The 7,157-nt window shown below is 40.3% G+C and overlaps 1 long non-coding RNA gene across 1 annotated transcript; it reads right to left on the bottom strand.

Moving 5' to 3' along the window:
- Positions 1 to 552: 552 nt before the first annotated feature.
- On the bottom strand, positions 553 to 859 carry LOC122014681. The gene is made up of 3 exons (XR_006120740.1): positions 836 to 859; positions 680 to 730; positions 553 to 595 (listed from the first exon to the last, which is right to left on the bottom strand). It is a non-coding gene; the product is annotated as an uncharacterized LOC122014681 (long non-coding RNA).
- Between the last annotated feature and the right edge of the window lie 6,298 nt (positions 860 to 7,157).

Below are 7,157 nucleotides of genomic sequence, written 5' to 3'. Positions count from 1 at the left end.
ATGTGGTATTTTGTATTTGTTGTTGGTTGTGTAAGCCTAGCCGGCTAGCAGTTTTGTGTTTGGTTTGTATATGGTTTTCTATCGTTTTCCGTTGTGTTTTGGTTTTGGTACAGCCGAGTGGGCTGCTTTATTTTTAACTGCGTGGTTGTGTCAGCCAGAGGCTGAATTTGATATTAACTGCGTGGTGTTTGTTTTCTTTTATTGTTATTATTCCAGCCGCATGTGGCTGAGGTATATAGTGCTTGTAGAAAAGTTTCAGATTGTCCGCCGTACAGGGGAGATGCTGCCGAAATTTCTTCGGACAGAGACTCCTCCGAAGCGTGACATATTTAGCTAAATTCCTATAAATAGCTAAATAAATTCTTTAACTCTAAATTAGGGCAAAACCCTAATTCCAAAAACACATAAACCTAATCAACAAACACATGATCATCTAACCAAATCCTCCAATTCGGAACATGATCTACAACAAGTATTTAAATACACCTAATCCTTACCCTAATTCACACCACCACTGATGACTCACAACCGAAAAGTATGATGTCGGTCGTTGCAACCTGGCTAGGTGAAGTTGTTGATTTCCCAAATCCGCACCCTGGATCAAAATCAACACATTAACCTTTGAGCATAAGACTCAAATCCTGATCCATCACCTGAAACTAAACCACAAATCACTCACCACTCAAGCTGCACAGATTAACAGCCTCAATCCTGTAAATGAGTCAATCCCCTGTTCACAATTAACACTTTAAATCTTAGAACCATAATCAATCCAATGCAGCAAACGAAACAATGGATTTAATTTAGTACGAATCCAAATTTATACACTTCTCACCTCAATGCAACACTGTAATCGTTCAGTGAAGAAACTAGAGGCTGCTGAATTGAAGAGAAGCTCTCCATCAATTACTCTCACTAGTTTCCAATTACTAGAGTGTAATCTAAATCCTCAATTAATGAACACACTTCGCATCCAAACCTCAACAAACCTATAACCAAAATCGAAATGTCTTACCCAATTCCTTGAGCCGGCACTAGGGCTGAGGAGGAGCAACACCGAAAAGGGGCGGGTCGCCAACGCTAGGCGGTGGCTCGGCTTCACAGAGGAGATCAGAGAAGAGATCTGTGGTGGGTCGACGCTGCTCCGTGCGGCGGCGACCTAGGGCAGAGGCATCGCAAATCCGCAGAGGGAAAAGGCGACGACACGCAAGGCGAAGTGGGTCGGCGGTGGCAGATTTGTCGCCGGCGCTTGAGGGAAGTGGAAGAAAAAGGCGTCGGGTGTGTGGCTCGGAAGGAAAAGGAGAAAATGGCTCTGCGGCGGGAGAGCAGTGGCGTCGGGCAGAAGGACTGAAGAGGAGGAGAACCGCCGAGCGGTTAGGGCATGGGTCGCGACGGGGAAAGAAGAGGGCGCGCGGTTTCGACGAGTAAAGGAAACGAAGAAAGAAATAAAAAGAAAAAGAAACGGAAAAAGGAATTATATATATAAACATTTCCTCGCTTAAATGGGTAGCCCAAAACAGGCTTTCCCGGGGCCCACTTTTATCCCCGTAAACTCATCCATACGAGCTCCGAAAATTTTTCGAAAAATTTCTAAATATTCAGAAAAATTCTCTTATTATTTTTCACCCTTTTTTTTCCGGTATTTTACAACTTGTTTCTTCCAAGATATGCAACGGAAAATACAAAGAAACAAACACACAACGCTAACTCTAAGATTTACTTGGTATCCACCTCAACAAGAGGTGACTAATCCAAGGATCCACACACTCACGCACCCTCTACTATGAAAACACTCCTTTACAGTAACTACCGAAGGCGGAGAAGCTTTACAACAGTCTCAATACAAGAAGTAAGGAAAGGGAAAATTAAATACAAGCAAAAGCTTACAAGATATGCACTGAAAACTCTAACCCTAACTTCTTGTTGTAGCCCGCCTCTTGATCTTGGATCACCAGCAAACCTTGCTCCAAGAACCCCTCAAGAACTAGCGGTATAGTGGAGAAGAAACTGTGGAGAGCTGCTGTGTCGCTGGAGAAGAATCGAGGAAGAACTTCGTAGAAAAACGCTCGCCAACGGTTTTATCCGCGCCAACGGTCGAATCCCAATCGATTGGATTGCTCCCAATCGATTGGGGAGGCTTTGGATCGATCGGTTGATCGATCCAGAGCGCCTCTGTGCTCTTGGAATCGCCCTGAATCGATTACTCGATCGATTCAAGGCTTCTCGAGCAATTTCCAACGCTCCAATCGATCGGCTGATCGATTGGAGGTTTCAATCGATCAACTGATCAATTCAGAAGCTCACTGTTCGCTCAAAAACTCTCCCAATCGATTGACCGATCGATTGGGGAAGTTTCAATCGATTAACCAATCGATTCAGCTCATTTCTACGCGAATTCGCGTCACCCAATCGATTGACCAATCGATTAAACCCCCCAATCGATTGGAAAGCAGAAAACTGGATAGAGCTTGAAATTAGCTTCGTTTCTCATCCGAGATCACCTCATTCCGATATCCGATTCAAAAGTTATGGTCTTCGGAAGCTCATTACGTCCGAATTTCCTAGTTCCATGCCAACTCCTTATTGGACTTACGATCGCTAAGAGTTCGGTCAACTTTTGACCCATCTAGACTTTCTCCTTGTGCCATGTGTTCGGTCAACCTTGACCCACTTGGACTTATCATCTCGTGCCAAGTGTCCGGTCCTCCATGACCCACTTGGACTTCCTTCTACCAGATGTCCGGTTACCCTTGACCCATCTGGGTTTCCTCATGCCTGGCTTCACTCACCAGGTCTTTCCATTGCCCGGCTTTACTCACCGGGACTTTCCCCTGCCTGGCTTCACTCAACAGGACTTTCACTTGCCTGACTTCATTCACCAGGACTTCTACCCGCCTGGCTTCACTCACCAGGACTTTCCCAACTACCCGGGTTTACTCATCGGGACTTTCACCTACCTTCACTCACTAGGATTTTCATCTTCCTGGCTTCACTCAACAAGACTTTTACTTGTTTGGCTTCACTCACCAGAACTTCTACCTGCCTAGCTTCACTCATCAGGACTTTCTCAACTGCCCGGCTTTACTCATCGGGACTTTCACCTAGCTTCACTCACTACGATTTTCATCTGCCTGGCTTCACTCACCAGGACTTCCCACACGGACGATTGCACCTGCAATCTCCATGACTTGTCAGTTTCCATGTATTGTCTCAATGTATTGTCAAACGTCGAAACCCAAATATCAAGACTCAAGCTTGAGCCAACTCAAGCTTAGTCAACCAGGTCAACCTTGACCTAGGGAATATTGCACCAACAATTTTCCCCTTTTTGATATTTGACAATACCTATAAGTTAGGCTAATCTCATGCCAATGTATGAATGAGGGTTCCCTTCATTCTTCCCCTTTCCTAGAGGGCACAAACTTCCTCTTTAGGTAATGAAGGTCAAACTTAACCACACATTCTCCCCCTATTGGCATACATCAAAAACTCTCCCCCTGAAGAGTTACCCAACGTTGTTCACAACTTAATAACGAAGGTCCCATACCCTTCATTATTCTTAATGCTCATCTTTGAGCATATACCACTTGGTATGTTCACACACGATTCAAATAAAGGTCTCATACCCTTCATTTTCATCAAATGCTCATCCTTGAGCATATACCACTTGAACAATGAAGATATTCACTCTCCATTGTATTCAAATGTCCAACCTTGAGCATTTCACGAAAAAAGGTTAACCACCTTCCAAGGTGTATGAAAAATAAATTTTCATGTCCTTAAAGAGTAACTCCCCCTAAAGACATGACCGTAACTTCTGTAATTGCACCAACAATGACTTGGAACTCCTAAATCTTTAGGAAACCCAAATTTAGAAGTTTAGAGGTTCAAAAATTCAATATTGAAACCAAACCTCAACTTAAACCTCTACTTAGTCTTCCTCAACCAATCCATCCTAGTTTTCATCATAAAAACTCCCCCTAAATGAGTGCAAATATGTTCCAAGGGGTTAGGAATGGTTACGTAGACCACAAATGGTTTAAATCACTGAAAACAAGCTTTCCCAGCTGAAATCAGTGATTCAATCGATCAATGGATCGATTCAAACCATGCGGATTGATCAGTGGATCGATCCAGCAAGCTTCTGCTTGCGAGAAACACACCCTCAATCGATCACCCGATCGATTGAGACCCTTCAATCGTTCGGGCGATCGATTGAAGGTCTGAAGTTGCTGAAAGTTCATTTCAGTCAACTTCAGAAACCCCTAGAAAATTCTACAAAATTCTAAAAATCATGAAAATCGTTGTAGACATTATTTAGGGCATATGTTATCATGGAAAAATAATTTTCTAAGAAAATACTTCATATTTTCAAAGATTGACACAGACTTGAAAACTTGTAAAAACTTTAGTGTTTTCTTCTAAGTTTGTGCATAACTATTCAATGATGATTACTATCAAAAGATAGTCTTCACCAAGGTTTTCCAAAAGTATTTTAAAATCATTTTCAAAACCAATATCCAACCATGTTCCTTGGGCTTATTGCACATGACTTGTACATTAGCTTTCCCAATGATTGGAAAACACATAACTATGTGTTTTGATGAACTTAAAACTCAAAAAAATGCACTAAATCAACATATTGAGTTTTGTTCATCATCTTGACATCTCACTTGTATCTAATGTGCACTAAAATACATACAAGTCACCTTATAGTTCTTTTGTGAGATGTAAATTTGGTTTTGCCCTAATCTAGGGATCATGCATATCTATCTAGGCAGTTTGAGGTTAGGAACAACCACCAAGGATGTTATTTGTTAATAAATGTCATTTGTCCTTAATTGCGAGGAATTAAACATAATGCATGATATGTTATGGCATACATCAAAGATAAATAATTTTCAAAAGAAAATTTCCTATGACTACATGATGTATGTATGACATGACATGGTATTTTTGTATTTTTCATAATAAGGCATGAGTGCAAGAATAAATATGGTGTCATGACATATGATGGGCAAACAAAGCATGACAAATTTTAGCATAAATAAAATATACCTAGGTTACCTATCTAAGTATCCTAAAGCCTTAGCTAACTTAAAGTTTAAACCTAGATTGCCCAATATTTCCCCCCCAAAAAAAATGTCAACACCCAATTTTGACATTTCCTTTGCTTTTCCTACATTGTGCCAATATAAATTAAGCACATTCCTCAAATTTTGGCATAAATTACTCTTTTAAAGAGTAACACATTAAAATAAGGCTTAGATTTGCCTTTAACTTCCCAATAAAATGCCAAAATCCCAACTTGACATTTCTTTACGATTCTCTCACTTATGCCCATTTAATTTAAAATCAATTTTTTTTTTAAATCATGGCACATTTTACTCATTTCAAGAGTAAATCAAAATCCTTTTCATTTTCAAAGGTTAACAATAACCTTGAAAATGCTCTCCGAGTGTCAACTTCATCAAAGTTGGGTTAACTACCCTTCTAATCGAAGTTGACACTCTCTAACCCATCTAAGGGGTAGAAAAATGCTTCTAGGAACCCAAAACTTATTGGTGCTCTTTGGATGCTCTAGGTATTCACTAGGGATAACTTCCCTAGATATCTTCCTAAAGACCTTGTTAGGCTTCTTAGAGTCCTTGGTCATCTTTTCTAGGTCAACTCTAGGAATTTCTTCCCTTGTGACCTTCTTTGTGACTTTCTTAGACTTCTTAGAAGTCTTAGTCACGTTTGTTGTTGTAAAAATACTTCTAGGGATAACTTCCCTTGTATTTTTGACTTGACAACTAAGCCTAGGGTTAGTTCCATAACTATATGGAACTCTATGGTAAGAAGGCACATTCTTTTTGGTTTTAGGTTTGTATCCCAAACCTCTATAGCCATTGGATGGTTTTTGTGCTCTTAGACCTAGGTTTTGACTCTTTGACCTTTGTGTATTATTTGTGATTTTTCTAAGAGTTCTCTCTAATTTATCAAGTCTTAACCTCAAGACTTGATTTTCTCTCCATAACTCCTCAACCTTAGATTTTTCATTAAATTCTTGAGCATTTTTATTTCTAGGCTTATAACTATGGTGCTTAGTGTTATTGCCTAAACTTTTACCTACCTTCCTAACCCTAGGTGTGGTAGTCTTAGCATGGAGAGCCATATGTTTTTCTTTAATGTTATCATACTTCCTATTCTTATGGTAAATAGCATTAAAATGATATAAATTTGAATTAGCATGCTTTTTACCATTATTTAACGGGGTAGGCTCAACAAATGATACCTTTCGTTTTACCTTGGAGGCTCCCTCGAGAATTGTGCTTCCTCCTTGAGCCTTGACCGCTTTCTTCCCCTTTGGACATTTGCTCTGGTAATGCCCCCTTTTGATTGCAAGAAAAGCACACAATGTGCTCCTTGCTCTTCTTTGTTCCGGGAGCAGTCTCCTTGGGCTTCTCCTTGCCCTTTAATGTCACTTGACCCTTCTTCTTGGCCAATTTAGGGTACTTGCTCTTGTAATGCCCTTTTTCTCTACACTCAAAGCAAATAATATGATCTTTATTATTTACAATTGAAATTGATATACCTTTGCTTGTAGAGATAACTTCTTCTCTATTTGACCCAGATGTAGAAGCTTCTCCTTCTTCTTGATCCGATGTCAACAACGGTATCTCCCCCCTCAATCCTAGAGGTAGAGACTTCTTCATCTTCCTCTTGCATATGGAACAAAGAGTATGCTCCCTCTTTGCCCTTTTCATTGTATTCCTTTGAAGATAAAGCTTCTTGGACCTCTTTTTCGGAAGTTGAGCATCTCTCAACTTCGGAGTCCTCTTGCTCTTGGTCTTGCTCCAATGAGTTGCCCTCTTTGGATTTGTCTTGATTTGGTACAGTGGAGGGTTCTTCATGAAGCTTGGCCAACTTGCTCCACAATTCTTTTGCATCTTCAAATTCTCTAATTTTGCATAGAATTGTGTTTGACAATAAATTAACCAGTAATTTGGTTACCTTGTCATTCGCCTCGCACCTTTGGATTTGTTCTTGGCTCCACTTACTCCTCTTGAGAATTTTTCCCTTTGAACTTGTTGGAGCTTTGAAGCCTTCCATGAGAGCAAATCATTGCTCTATCTCCATCATAAGAAAATTTTCGATTCTTGATTTCCAAGAAT

Source organism: Zingiber officinale, chromosome 8B (assembly GCF_018446385.1).
Source record: "Zingiber officinale cultivar Zhangliang chromosome 8B, Zo_v1.1, whole genome shotgun sequence".
Taxonomy (NCBI): domain Eukaryota; kingdom Viridiplantae; phylum Streptophyta; class Magnoliopsida; order Zingiberales; family Zingiberaceae; genus Zingiber; species Zingiber officinale.
The sequence above is the reverse complement of the archived record's forward strand: the minus strand, read 5'-3'. Positions and strand labels throughout refer to the sequence as shown.